We start from the raw sequence: 16,021 nt of genomic DNA, 5'->3' as shown, positions 1-16,021 counted from the left end.
ATCATGGTCAAGTCATACTCATAATGTTGTGAAGATGTTCTGTGTTTTTGAAACATCAACTGTACTAGTTCAGGCTCTGATCTTGTCCCATCTTGATTACTGTCTGTTAATGTGGTCATGTGCAGCAAAGAAAGACCTAGCAAAGCTGCAGCTGGCTCAAAACAAAGCAGCACGCTTTGCCCTTAACTGCACACACAGAACTAACATCAACAACATGCATGATAGTCTTATGGTTGAGGGTTAAGGAGAAATTCACTCCGCTAAATATGTGTTGAAAATGCCTAACCACTTGTATAATCTTATTTGCTTACATACAGACATAGTGCCTTTCGGAAAGTATTCAGACCCCTTGACTTTTTCCACATTTTGCTACGTTACAACCTTTTTCTGAAATTGAGGGGGAAAAATGTATTTAATCAATCTACACACATTACTCCATAATGACAAAGCAAAAACTTTTTTATACTTTCTTACAAATGTATAAAAAATAACAACTTACCTTATAAATGTTCAGACCCTTTGCTATGAGACTTCAAATTGCGCTCCGGTGCATCCAGTTTCCGTTGATAATCCTTGATGTTTCTACAACTTCGAGTCCACCTGTGGTAAATTCTATTGATTTGGACTTGATTTGGAAAGGCACACACCTGTCTATATAAGGTCTCACAGTTGACAGTGCATGTCAGAGCACTGAGACAGGATCGTGTTGAGGTACAGATCTGAGAAAGGGTACTGAAACATTTCTGTAGCATTGAAGGTCCCCAAGAACACTGGTGTCCATCATTCTTAAATGGAATACGTTTGGAACCACCAAGACTCTTTCTAGAGCTGGCCACTCGACCAAACTGAGCAATCTGGGGAGAAGGGCCTTGGTCAGGGAGGTGACCAAGAACCCTATGGTCACTCTGACAGAGCTCCAGAGTTCCTCTGTGGAGATGGGAGAACCTTCCAGAAAGACAACCATCTCTGCAGCTCTCCACCAAGCTGGCTTTTTATGGTAGAGTGGCCAGACGGAAGCCCCTCAGTAAAAGGCACATGACAGCCTGCTTGGAGTTAACCAAAAGTCACCTATAGGCTCTCAGACCATGAGAAACAAGATTCTCTGGTCTGATGAAACCAAGATTGAACTCTTTGGCCTGAATGCCAAGCGTCACGTCTGGAGGAAACCTGGCACCATCCCTACGGTGAAGCATGGTGGTGGCAGCATCATGCAGTGGGGATGTTTTTCAGTGGAAGGGACTAGGAGACTAATCAGGATCGAGGGAAAGATGAACGGAGCAGAGTACAGAGAGATCCTTGATTAAAAACCTGCTCCAGAGCGTTCAGGACCTCAGACTGGGGCGACGGTTCAGCTTCCGACAGCACAACGATCCTAAGCACACAGCCAAGACAACGCAGGAGGGGCTTTGGGACAAGTTTATGAATGTCCTTGAGTGGCCCAGCCAGATCCTGGACTTGAACCTGATGGAACATCTCTGGAGGGGCCTGAAAATGGCTGTGCAGCAACGCTCCCCATCCAATCTGACAGAGCTTGAGAGGATCTGCAGAGAAGAATGGGAGAAACTCACCAAATACAGGTGTGCCAAGCTTGTAGCGTCATACCCAAGAAGACTCGAGGCTGTAATTGCTGCCAAAAGGTGCTTCAACAGAGTACCGAGTAAAGGGTCTGAATACTTACGTAAATGTAATCTTTTTTTATACATTTGCTAAAAAAAATCTAAAAAACAGTTTTTGCTTTGTCATTATGGGGTATTGTGTGTAGTTTGAGGGATTAAAAAAAAATTTAGAATAAGGACTTAACAAAATGTGGAGTAAGTCAAGGGGTCTGAATACTTTCCGAATGCTCTGTACACATCCAACCAGACACACCACTATGGGTTTCTTCACTGTACCCAAACCAAAAAAACATATTTAAAGCATCGCTCAGTTGTGTAGAGCCGTGTCATCGTGGAATGCTCTGCCACCAGTTTAGCTTTAAAAACAGATTAACGTCTTGTATCACAGCGCCACTCCTCTTTCTAAAGATCTTATTTAACTGTGTATGTATATGAATAGTGTGTAAATAGTATTGTCTCTTGGTGTCTTTCATATGAATATATTTGTTGAATTTACTGTATCTTAGGTTCTTGTCTATTGCTGTTCTATACTTTCATGTATTTGTATGTTTTATGTGGACCCCAGGATGCATGTGTTGTAGCTAATTGGGATCCTAATTGACTCAACTTTGTCTGTGAAAACCATTAACACAGGTAAGTCTAATTAGGGTTGGTTAGGGAATGAACGGTATATAAATCAGACCTCTTTGAAATGAAAATGAATGGCCCTCCCTTCAGCAAAATATATTTGATCTAAACCCTCCCTGAAACAAGTGAAATTTCCCTTATGCCCAAAATAATAATTAAAACAAAGTGGATAGCAGAGAACATGTCTACCATTTATCCTTACTTCTTGGACAGACCAGAGGCTTAGAGAAGCAGTTAAAGAAACTGTTCTTCGTCCTGAAGGCAGGACATTTTATAGCGCAGAGGCCTGCGGGCCAGAAGGTTGTGGGTTCGCAGACCACCGTGAACAAGAGTTAGGGGTGGAAAGATCTCCTTTTATAGTAAAAGCATTGCTTCAATCTATTCTCGTATTTGCAGGTCTAAGAAAAAATCATTTTATACACATTTCATGCAATTTTGTCATTTTACATATTAGCAGAATTTAATACCACACATAACACAGTAAATTTATGAGTACATTTTACTCAAATTGAATACAATTGTACTCTACAAAAGAAAACATTTGGTCCCAGTCTAAATGGAGTAAAAATTACTCTTGTTGCAGAGTTCAATTTTCAGTTATTTCTACTCTATTCACGGTTTTTAGATTTAACTCTACAAGCTATAATTTACTCCATTTAGAGTAACATGGAAACAACTCTACTGCCAATTCACTCTATTGAATATTATCAGTCAAGTAGCATTTGTACAACTGAACTTAACGTCAATAAATCAGAAGTCAGTATTTAACGAAACACTTCATTCTTAAATGTAAGACATTAAAATACTGATGATAATAAAATTGTGGACTGAAATGAAATGTTGGCCTCTGTTCACTTTAATACATGTACATAAAAAAAGCTCAATATTGCAATTCAATACATTGAACAATGACATGGAGGATTTTGTGAAACTGGCATCTCACATATCAAAAACACTCATAAAATAAAATTGTGGCCTCTGTAAAATGACATTTTGGCTTCTGTCCCCCCTTTATTAAAAGTAAATAAAAAAGCCAATGTTGCAAAGAGCTTACTGTGCAGTTTTTAGAGTCACAGGAAACGGTATGGGACAATAAACAAACTTGAATCATCTCAACTGTAAGACATCTGTATATCAAATGCTTTGTGACAGAAAAGCTCTTACATTTTCTCAATTGTTTACACACATTTTCTGAAAGCATGCCTCATTCTCAGAACTCTACACACAAATCAAAAAACACATGGGCAAAACCCCTCAATTCTCCAGCAAAATGAAACTTTACATTCAAAACAATGTTATTTCTTATCAAAATGGTATTTGGTTTTCAAATGACACACACAAACCATCATATGAATAGACATAAGAACCAGTTGAACACTGATGTGCTCAATGTAAAACACTATGAAGAATGGAAAACCACTTCTTCTCCATTCATCATAATGACTTAGGCCGTTTTTTGGTTCAGTGTTGCCATTACTACAGACAGTACATAATATTTGAGAATATTGTTTTTATACTCAGAACACACAAATACACGGTAACAAATATTTTATTTTTCCCACAAAAACAATGTACACAGTGTACATCCCATTCCCAACCAACACAAAGTTGCACATACAGTGGTCTACATACAAAACAGAAGAATTTAATGTATACAGTTACAGAAAACATTTTTTTAAACAAACTATGCTGCATCCTCTCTTCTGTTGCGGTCTGGCCACAGCACCTCATCCACATCACAAGCAATGTTTTCCCTGGCCAAGCAGCGGAGGAAATATCGCCTAGCATGGCGATTCCAGCCATGAAAAGCATCAGCTGCTATATCTCCACATGCGTCTTCCATAGCTTGGAGAAGAGGTATACGCGTTTGTGGATTTCGGTCATACACTTTCCATCTCCAGGCAGAAAAAAATTCCTCAATAGGTTTGAGGAATGGAGAATATGGAGGGAGAGAAACAACTAAAAAGCGTGGGTGGGCAGTGAACCAGTTACGAACCAGAGCAGCCCTGTGGAAACTTACGTTGTCCCAAATGACAACGTACCTGAGCTGCTCTGGGCCATCTACCTGATCTGGTGGAATGAGTGTGTTGTGTAGGGTGTCCAGGATTGTGATCAGATGGGCGGTGTTGTAGGGGCCAAGGGTAGCATGGTGATGGATGACGCCGTGGTGGGTAATCGCTGCACACATTGTGATGTTCCCTCCGCGCTGGCCAGGGACTTGAACAATGGCACGCTGGCCGATGATATTCCTTCCCCTCTTTCGTCTTTTTGTGAGGTTGAATCCAACCTCATCAATGAAGATGAACTGGTGCTCCACTGCAGCCACCTCTAGCTCAAGGACTCTCTGAAACACACATGACAATATCAGAAATAGACATGGAGTGGTCACTATTGTGAAGCACAATCATTATGATTACAATACTGAAATATGTATAATTTATACAGTGTTGAGAGTATGCATCAATTGTGGGATTGTATAGGACTCACTTGCACATAGTTATATCGCAATTCTTTGACTCTTTCTGAATTGCGTTCAAATGGCACCCTATAGACCTGCTTCATCCTGAGATGATTTCTGCGCAAGACACGGTCCAGTGTTGATAAGCTTACCCTATCAATATTTTGAAATCTCTCATTGTTTTCTATTATTTTTCTTTGTATTTGCCGTAATGTTATGGCGTTATTTTCTTGGACCATGTTCATGATTTCAGTTTCCTGTTCAGGAGACAGAACACGTTCCCAACCACCTTGTGTTGGTAATCTTTCAGTTCTGCCAAACAAATAGTAAAATACTGTAAATACAAAGTTGGAATACATTTCCCAAATACTTGAAACATACTTTATTTTTACAGTCCTACAGAACAGTCCACAGGCAATACTGTACTACTGTACTCATTGAGTACTGTATTGATATGCAGTACTGCAATTTTCTAGTGAGAGTAGATTTCTTACCTATTCTCATTTCGGAATGTCCGGATGATGGATGCTACAGTGTACCTGCTCAAATTTGTCTGTACTCTTTGCCCAGCCTCCCTCATTGTTAGACCATGGTTGACCACATGATCAACCAAAGTGGCTCGGATCTCATCAGAGATTACGGTCCTTGGCCTTCCTCGTCCTTGTCCTCACCGTCCTCATCTGACTCTCACTCCTCTGCATCTGTTTCCAATGTTGGCATCCATTGCTCCAAAACAGAAGAGCTCACCTGTTGCCCTTTTATGCTAAAGCTCTGATTGCTAATTGTAAAACTGTGTGACGGGTGTTTGTCAATCTATTTAATCCATGTTTAATTCAAGCTGTAACAACAAAATCAATGCCATAGGCCTACTTTTTATTAAAGAAAATGGCAAAAAAGCACAGGCCTACCTTTTATTAGATTATAGTTTAAGAAAATGAAACTGATCTGATTATATAAAGGGATCTATTACAGTGCTTTGGTCAGCAATGGTTTATGCTAGAAACAAGCTGTAAAATACCCAGGAAAGACGTGACTCCGGTGCATATGGGGATATCATCGTTTCATTTCAGATGCTGAGCTACAACCTATACAAAAGTTTTACTTTGCTGGGGAAGTTATCTAATTCTGCCACTATAATTGATTAAGCTATTCATTTTCTGTACAATAGATGTTTAAACCCAGACAGCTTTTAGGGAAACACTTGTGACCTTCTCTCGTTGGGTTAAGACACGGAAGAGTAACCAGCAGTTGAAGCTACCATTTTTCTGCGTCTGTAGGTGGAAAGGTAGGCCTAACCTTTGAAAGTATCATGCTCAGATTCCTAGACGTCTCAGATTTAAATATTTGCAAACAGGGATAGTTTCGTCGCAAACAAGACACACTGATTTTGCATTGGGGAAATATAAGATTAACACAGGCCTCTCTCTCAGTCCATTCTTGGCTTGTAGTTTAGGTACACAGTAAAAACTGGAGTGTTGTCTCTGGAGTTACATTTTTTTCCCTCTCAAGTAGTGAAATTAAATAATTTTAGAGTGTAATTATTACCAGCGGCAGCTAGAGTGAAAGCAAAAATACATATTAAATTCTATTGGAGTAAAACAGCATGACCGCGCACACTAATGTTGGTTAAATTTAGATTTGGCCGCCATTGTCCATTTGCAAGTGTCTCGTGTATGGAAAGAGTGGACAGATCAAGAGCGTGGAGCCGCCGAACATCACTAGTCATTCACAGAACTTATTCATTTCTAAACTTAATTAGAATTCCAGGTAAGTTCACTGTTATTGGTTAACTTTGTGTGCAAATTAAAAATATTGAGCAACATTACAGCTAGCTAGCATTTGTCGTGTAGAACACCATTCCAACTGTTACGTTCCCCAGTTTCTGTTGTGGTTTGTGTATTATCATGTATGTATTTCAGGAAATGGATTCCTGAAATTCTCTGCGAGCAGCTGATTGGTCAATCAACATTGATTGTTTGGAGAGCTGACCCCGCCCCCTCATCAGGACGCAGCTGTCTCCAATTACTAACTTCTTCTGAAGCTATATAAGCCCCAGTTCTGTTGCTCAGAAGGGGAGATGATTGCTGAGAGACAAGGCTAATGGCTGAGGGTTATAGCATGTTGGTTGTTTCTAAGAATTTTGGTATGTACTGTGTCCGTTGTTGCTGAGGGAGCTGATTGGTTGTGTGTGTCAATAGGATGCAGTGTTTTGATTATTGACTTACATTTGTGTAATTCTGTTTCATTTGTTCCCAGGGGGGAAGGGGAAGGCACCTAGGGAGTGCTTAGGCAAGAGGCCCGCGGGCATACATATACCCGTAGTAGTTTGCTGTCTATGCACACTAGGAAAGACCTGGGCGGACCATCCCCTGTATTTTGGTTAGTGCACCAGGTGGTGCTAGTTAGGTAAGTAGTGGGTAGGCAGTTAAGGTAGGAGAGGGGGCTTTGATATTTACTTTCTTTGCTTTGGTTCCGTCCAGCCCCTTTTCCCCAAACCTTACCACGTGAAGGAATAAATTCCCTGTTAAAGGTATTCTCTGCCTATTCGTCATACTTGTTCACACCTACACTTCCCTACCTAATTCACAACAAGGAGAGTTAAGTTGTAGCAGGGTGTTGCGTTCCCTCTTTCTAGAGGCGTGCGTAACACAACCGTGAAGCACAGGGGTGGCAGCATCATGTTCTAGGTGTGCTTTGCTGCAGGAGGGACTGGTGCACCTCACAACATAGATGGCATCATGAGGGAGGAAAATTGTGAATATATTGAAGCTAAATCTCAAGACATCAGTCAGGAAGTTAAAGCTTGGTCGCAATGGGTCTTCCAAATGGACAATGACCCCAAGCATACTTCCAAAGTTGGGGCAAAATGGCTTAAGGACAACAAAGTCAAGGTATTGGAGTGGCCATCACAAAGCCCTGACCTCAATCCTATAGAAAATTTGTGGGCAGAACTGAAAAAGCGTGTGTGAGCAAGGAGGCCTACAAACCTGACTCAGTTACACCAGCTCTGTCAGGAGGAATGGGCCAAAATTCACCCAACTTATTGTGGGAAGCTTGTGGAAGGCTACCCGAAACGTTTGACCCAAGTTTAAATTGTTTAAGGCAATGCTACCAAATACTAATTGAGTGTATGTAAACTTCTGACCCACTGGGAATGTGATGAAAGAAATGAAAGCTAAAATAAATCACTACTATTATTCTGACATTTCACATTCTTAAAATAAAGTGGTGATCCTAACTGACCTAAGACTGGGAAATGTTTGTAGGATTAAATGTCAGGAAATGTGAAAAACTGAGTTTAAATGTATGTAAACTTCCGACTTCAACTGTATGCTTAAAATTGGACCAGTTTTGCATAGCTCGTGCATGCGCTATGAAGCAAAGCATCATTTATTTTAAAAAGCTTAAAAAATGTAACTAAAACATATTGGCAAAAAAACAAGTCAAATAGTATAGTTAGCAGACATTTGACACCAACAGTCATGATCGGTCCAGGTAAAATGTTATCTTTAAAATGTGGTGGACTGGGGCTGTAAGATGGCTGGTACCAATTGACACCACAGTGTTAAAATGGGCCAAACACCATGGAAATATGTATCGTTCAGGTTTAGTCATTTGTCTTAACGTCCATTGTGAGATGGCAGTTCTTCAGAAAATCCACCATGTTGTTGTTAAAGATGAGGTTACTGTTGGTTACTTTTGCCCTACAAACAATGTCTTGATGAGCATTTTAATGCATATAGAGTTGGGTGTACAACAGAGGGACCTTATGTAGTTGATGTTACAGTTTTCTCAATTGTTTACACACAAATACTGGTACTTGAGACACAATGACCACAACATGTAACTCATGCACCGACCCCCTGAACCAATTCTACTGAACTACAAGGACAATTCCTGCTTTACACTCAAATTGCAGTTCTAAAACACACTTTTTTTCAAAACACTACACACAATTCTTTGCATTTGGCACAATTTTCATGCAGAAAATCTCTTGTTTTCACAATGAACACACTGCCATTCAAATATGCACACTGACTCATCACATATATATATATATATATATATATACTGCTCAAAAAAATAAAGGGAACACTTAAACAACACAATGTAACTTCAAGTCAATCACACTTCTGTGAAATCAAACTGTCCACTTAGGAAGCAACACTGATTGACAATAAATTTCACATGCTGTTGTGCAAATGGAATAGACAACAGGTGGAAATTATAGGCAATAAGCAAGACACCCCCAATAAAGGAGTGGTTCTGCAGGTGGAGACCACAGACCACTTCTCAGTTCCTATGCTTCCTGGCTGATGTTTTGGTCACTTTTGAATGCTGGTGGTGCTTTCACTCTAGTGGTAGCATGAGACGGAGTCTACAACCCACACAAGTGGCTCAGGTAGTGCAGCTCATCCAGGATGGCACATCAATGCGAGCTGTGGCAAGAAGGTTTGCTGTGTCTGTCAGCGTAGTGTGCAGAGCATGGAGGCGCTACCAGGAGACAGGCCAGTATATCAGGAGACGTGGAGGAGGCCGTAGGAGGGCAACAACCCAGCAGCAGGACCGCTACCTTCGCCTTTGTGCAAGGAGGAGCAGGAGAAGCACTGCCAGAGCCCTGCAAAATGACCTCCAGCAGGCCACAAATGTGCATGTGTCTGCTCAAACGGTCAGAAACAGACTCCATGAGGGCCCAACGTCCACAGGTGGGGGTTGTGCTTACAGCCCAACACCGTGCAGGACGTTTGGCATTTGCCAGAGAACACCAAGATTGGCAAATTCGCCACTGGCGCCCTGTGCTCTTCACAGATGAAAGCAGGTTCACACTGAGCACGTGACAGACGTGACAGAGTCTGGAGACGCCGTGGAGAACGTTCTGCTGCCTGCATGACCGGTTTGGCGGTGGGTCAGTCATGGTGCATTATATCATGGCATTGTTGAATACTCATTTCTGATTGGCTTGAAGGCAGTGGTGGAAAAAGTACTAAATTGCCATACTTGTGTAAAAGTAAACCAGACTGCACAATTGTCTTAGTTTTTTTTTTATTGACGGATAGCAGGGGCACACTCCAACACTCAGACATAATTTACAAACTAAGCATTTGTTTAGTGAGTCTGCCAGATCAGATGCAGTAGTGATGACCAGGGATTGTTCTCATGGTAAGTGTGTGAATTGGACCGTTTTCCTGTCACCCACTTTTGGGTGTCAGGGAAAATGTATAGAGTAAAACGTACATTATTTTATTATTTTATTTAGTAATGTATTAAAGTAAGTTGGCAGAAATATAAATAGCAAAGTACAGATACCCCCCAAAAACCTACTCAAGTAGTACTTTAAATAATTTTTTACTTAAATACTTTATACCACTGCTTGAAGGGCATTCTAGAGCATGCATTGTTTCCCTATAATGCACAATATATTTGAATTGAAAACATTAGCATTGTTGAATTAGATTTTTATATTAGCCAGCTAGGACTGATGGTTTGGTTAGCTAAACTAGCAAGTCTGTTTACCAAGGCAACTATTGTTGATATCTAGTCAACTTGATAGCTACTTCAGTGGATGTTGAAAACATTTCTACCAGCAAATTAACACATTTCTAGCGGTACATGTGTTAAATTATAGCCATGGTATAAAAGGGATAATCAACTCGGGGCTCTATGCGTTCTCTGGAAAATAATGCATCTCCGTGGAAGGAGGCTAGCACGTCCTGGAACACACCTTCCACGTTGTTCATTATTTTCCAAGGAACGCATAGCCCCTCATTGATTATCCCCTACTTATTATTATTCAATATTTTGAGGTCTAAAAAAATGCTACCTATTCTATAATAACCCTTACGAAAAAAGATTGCAGTCAGAGTGCAGTAAAACTGCAATATAACTGCAGTTCAATATTCTGCATCTACACTGCAGTTTCAAAACTGCAATCTTTTTGTATGGGAAAGTTTTACCCTAAGCGTATAGGAAAGGTTTGCTGATGTTAAAACATGAATGAAAAACAAATATCCACATGACAACTTCACACGATAGAAGAGAGGCAAGAAGCTATCGAGAGGAAGTCAGGATAAACTATTGAGATGTACCCCCGTTTTTCCTATAGGTTTATGCCTGCCTCCAGTGGTTTACTTTACATGATAGATTATGGATAGACTGAGATACATGTCTCTCAGCCCTGATAATGGGAGTCATTGTCCACAAAGTGGCACGGCAGGCGGTCTAGTTTCCGCCTATCCTTTCTTTGGATTGGTGGATACATCTCATTATCTCATTGTCTCAGCCTCCAGCATTTATGCTGCAGTAGTTTATGTGCCGGGGGGCTAGGGTCAGTCTGTTACATCTGGAGTATTCTCTTGTCTTATCCGGTGTCCTGTGTGAATTTAAATATGCTCTCTCTAATTCTCTCTTTCTCTTTCTTTCTTTCTCTCGGAGGACCTGAGCCCTAGGACCATGCCTCGGGACTACCTGGCATGATGACTCCTTGCTGTCCCCAGTCCACCTGGCCATGCTGCTGCTCCAGTTTCAACTGTTCTGCCTGCGGCTACGGAACCCTGACCTGTTCACCGGACGTGCTTGTTGCACCCTCTACAACTACAATGATTATTATTATTTGACCATGCTGGTCATTTATGAACATTTTAACATCTTGACCATGTTCTGTTATAATATCCACCCGGCACAGCCAGAAGAGGACTGGCCACCCCTCATAGCCTGGTTCCTCTCTAGGTTTCTTCCTAGGTTTTTGGCCTTTCTAGGGAGTTTTTCCTAGGGAGTTTTTCCTAGCCACCGTGCTTCTTTCACATGCATTGCTTGCTGTTTGGGGTTTTAGGCTGGGTTTCTGTACAGCACTTTGAGATTTCAGCTGATATACGAAGGGCTATATAAATAAATAAATAAATTTGATTTGATTATTGTAATCATTTGAATATTTGATTGTTGCTGACGTCAACCGCCTGTATTCAATGGCGAGAGAGACGCTGTGAGACCATCCTCATACCATGAATATGCATAGCCATCTCGAGACAACTCCAACAGTAGTTTTTCTCAAAGTTTCCTGGATGTCACGTGTCCAGTACGCTTATAATTTACACAGGACGGAACGTCCATTTGATCAATAAACCTCACATAGAAAATAAACCAAGCATTTTTTTTGTTTCCCCAATTCGACACTTATTGCGAAACAACGCCACCTGCTGCTGGAGGGAGACATTTTCCGCCGAGTTGGGCCTCTAGTAGACCCTTCCTCTCTGGCGTGGTGAAGAAAAGCTGCAGAGACTCGTTTCAAAACATTTCTGGTAGCAGGAAAAAGTACTTACCTTGTTTAATGGTTGTGACAAGTCGAGCTTAGTAGTTTTGAAAACAGTAAAACCCTGTCTTTGGGCGAAATATTGTTTACTAGCCAGGCCAGCTTTACATTGTTTTGTTGGCAATGCATAGCTAACGTTAGCTAGCTGACGTTTAAAAGCACTTTTTGCCGCGGTGCAGCACCTGCTAACCATTTGGAAAGTTTCCACAAGTGAGTGGGGAAATGTATCCCACGTCAACATTTTCCGGTTTGTTGAATTATGTTCATACTTTTTGTCTCGCCAAATATTACCTTGCCACTTTCTTGGTATGCGGACGAAATGCAAGTAACCAGCGACCTACTGTATGTACGCAAGGACTGGCAGTCCATGGCTGAGTTTAGAGTCTGATATTTAACTAATTGGTCTTTTGACCAATCAGTTCAGCGCAAAAAAAATCTGATTTAAATTTGTAAAAAGACCAATTAGTGGGAAAAAAATATCAGAATTCGACAGGGTCTTGTAAAAAATCTTCCCAGCGTGAAGTAGTTCCCAGTCTTTGATTGTGTTGTGTCGTTATGTTGTAAAATTTCTTACACCGTGAAAATGTTCCCAGTTCTTAATTGCATATGCATCTCTTTGTGGATGGCTGAGGGCGTGCGGATATTTCTCTCACGCTGCTAGCGAAATAAACAAATATAAAAGCTAGGTTTTTGCCAAAGTAGAAACAACCGTTTCCGATCTCCACTAGTTACTTTGACATTGTTCAAAGATGTTATTGATAACCAAATGTATTGAGCTAGATATGGCATTCCGTGCATCACATGATCAACTAGCTAACTTAACTTTACTCGCCGTCTCTCACGTTACCCAAAGCCAACAGTACAGTTGTAGCCTCTGCTGGAGCAATCATTGTCGAAAGTAAATGGCAGCACTGCAAATTAATATGCTAATTCATGTTAAAGGCATATTAACTGTCAACACTACCACCAAATATTTTTATAACTAACCCATGATGGCATAAGCAATGACCTTCAAATGGAGATCCCATTCTGTAACGGCTGTCGTATAGAGGGGACCAAAGCGCAGCGTGTTGAGTGCTCATTATGATATTTATTAACTCCACAACACTAAAGGCAAACGATCAAAATACAGTTCTGTCAGGTACAGAGACTAAACAGAAAATAAGTGCCCACAAACACAGGTGGGGGGAAGAAACCTACTTAAATATGATCTCCAATTAGAGGCAACGAGTACCAGCTGCCTCCAATTGGAGATCGACCCCAAAAAACAACAACATAGAAATAGAAAAACTAGAACTTAAACATAGAAATAGAAAACCACCCAAAACAGCCCCTGTCACGCCCTGACCTACTCTACTATAGAAAATGACATCTTACAAGGGTCAGGACGTGACACATTTTTCTGGATGGTCTTCACAGTATTTCCCAGAGTCCTTTTGATTGTTGGGTTCGTCCTCTCGTCTTGTCCATTTGTCTAAGGATAGTAGGCAGACGAGACTGTTCGATTCCAAACTTCTCAAAGATAGTTCTGTAGAGCTGAGGGAAAAAAAGTAGCACAAACCTAGCACTTGTATGATTGTGATTCGAAAGTGTTTCATGACCAATGTTTGACAGTGACAGTAAGACTGCGTACATCGCTTGCAAACTCCCCATCCCGGTCAGTGATGATTTTGTCCACAAGTCCAAAATCAAGAAGTTTGTTGGTGACTATCGAAGCGGTCTCTGGTCCCGATTTTCCTTCCAAGGGTTCAGCAATCACCCATTTTCTGAAGAGGTCAGTCATGGTAAGGACATACTGGTTACCAGCGGCATTTTTTTTTCTCAAAAGGGCATATGAGATCGATGCCCAGGACAGCCCATGCCTGTCTAACTTCGATAGAACGCATCACAGGGGTCCGCATTTTCATGTTCGTACAGTTGACACTGGGCACTCCTCAGCCTTATAGAATGAGAAAGCATTGTACTTTAGATCTAACAAGGACAAACACACTTGGGGAAAGTTTCCCAGCCCAGGACCCCCATATCCGACTTCTGCCAGTCCATGGACTGCCATGGACTGGCAGTCCATGGCAGTGTTTAGACAGGCAGCCCAATTCTGATATTTTTTTCACTCATTTGTCTTTTGACCAATCAGATCAGCTCTGAAAAAGATCTGATGTCTAAACGCTGACCATGAGACTGACATTCAACGGTGTACTTTCAAACATATAGCCTAATTGTTTACAAAGACTCAAATGCCACACGAAACAGTGGAGTGTACTGACATGAACTGTCTAACTTCCTCCTCTGGTGACAGGTCCCCATCTCCCTTTATCCTCCCTGTGTCTCCTGGTGCCACCACTACGTCTGATGTCTGCATCCATGTGGCAAGTGGCTCAGCAGCGTAACGTGATGCAGTATGGGAAGCTGGAGGAGTTTGTGACTCTGGTGACGGAGATGGTTCCGGAGCTCCTGACGCTCAAGCAGAGGGTCCAACTCATCCTGGGACTGAGACCGAGGGTGAGACAGGTGGAAGTGTTGAGGTTTGGGAATGGTGTAGGGTTGGGGGAATAAATTGAGGAATGTCTACCACTAAAGTATAATGTGGGCCATTGGGTGATATTCAGACCTTTGTTTGCCCCTAGCCCCTGGATCTCACAGTTATTGTCACGCCCTGACCAGTAAAAGGGGTCATTTGTCATTGTAGTGTGGCAGGGGGTGTTGTTTTTGTGTGTTTTGGAGTTGGTTTGTTTCATGGGGATTTGTTCTAGTTTTCATTTTCTATGTTCATTTTCTATGTGTGGCCGAGTATGGTTTCCAATCAGAGGCAGGTGTCTTTCGTTGTCTCTGATTGGAAGACATACTTTAGCAGCCTGTTTTTTTTCCTGTGGGTTGTGGGTGGTTGTTTTCCGTCTTTGTACCTTACGGAACTGTTGGTCGTTGTATTTTTTTTGTTTAAGTGGTCTCCTATAATAAATTAAGATGAGCACTCTACACGCTGCGCCTTGGTCCCCTTTCATCGACCTCTGTAACAGTTATCAGTTACACTCGTTATCAGGTACATATTTGACTCCTCAGTTTGTGTTTCCTCAGTATATACCTTGAAAAAAACATTTAAACGCAACGTGCAACAATTTCAAAGATTTCACTGAGTTACAGTTTATAGAAGGAAATCAGTAAATTGAAATAAATTCATTAGACCCTAATCTATCGATATCACATGACTGGGAATACAGATATGCATCTGTTGGTCACAGATACCTTAAAAAAAAGGTATGGGCGTAGATCATAAAACCAGTCAGTATCTGGTGTGACCACCATTTGCTTCATGCAGTGCCACACCTCCTTCGCATAGAGTACAATCAACATCCTGATCAAGTCTGTGGAAAGTTGTCCCACTCCTCTTCAATGACTGTGCGAGTTGCTGGATATTGGCAGGAACTGGAACACGCTGTCGTACACGTCGATTCAGAGCATCCCAAACATGCTCAGTAGGTGACATGTCTGGTGAGTATGCAGGCCATGGAAGAAATGGGACATTTTCAGCTTCCTGGAATTGTGTACCGATCCTTCTGACATGGGGCTGTGCATTGTCATGCTGAAACATGAGGTGATGGCGGTGGATGATTGACACGACAATGGGCCTCAGGATCTCGTCATGGTATCTGTGCATTCCGTGAAGAGCACACTTCTCCAGCATGCCAGTGGCCATCGAAGGTGAGCATTTGTCCACTGAAGTCGGTTATGATGCCAAACTGCAGTCAGGTCAAGACCCTGTTGAGGATGACGAAAACGCATATGAGCTTCCCTGAGATGGTTTCTGAAAGTTTGTGCAGAAATTATTGGGTTGTGCTAACCCACAGTTTCATCAGCTTTCCTGGTAGCTGGTCTCCGATGATCCCGCAGGTGAAGAAGTCGTATATGGAGGTCCTGGGCTGGCCTGGTTACACGTGGTGTGAGGCTGGACGGACGTACTGCCAAATTCTCTAAAATGACAGAGGCGGCTTATGGTAGAAAGATGAACATTCAACTCTC

This window comes from Salmo trutta, chromosome 5 (genome assembly GCF_901001165.1).
Source record: "Salmo trutta chromosome 5, fSalTru1.1, whole genome shotgun sequence".
Lineage (NCBI taxonomy): Eukaryota > Metazoa > Chordata > Actinopteri > Salmoniformes > Salmonidae > Salmo > Salmo trutta.
Note: the sequence above shows the minus strand (reverse complement) of the source record.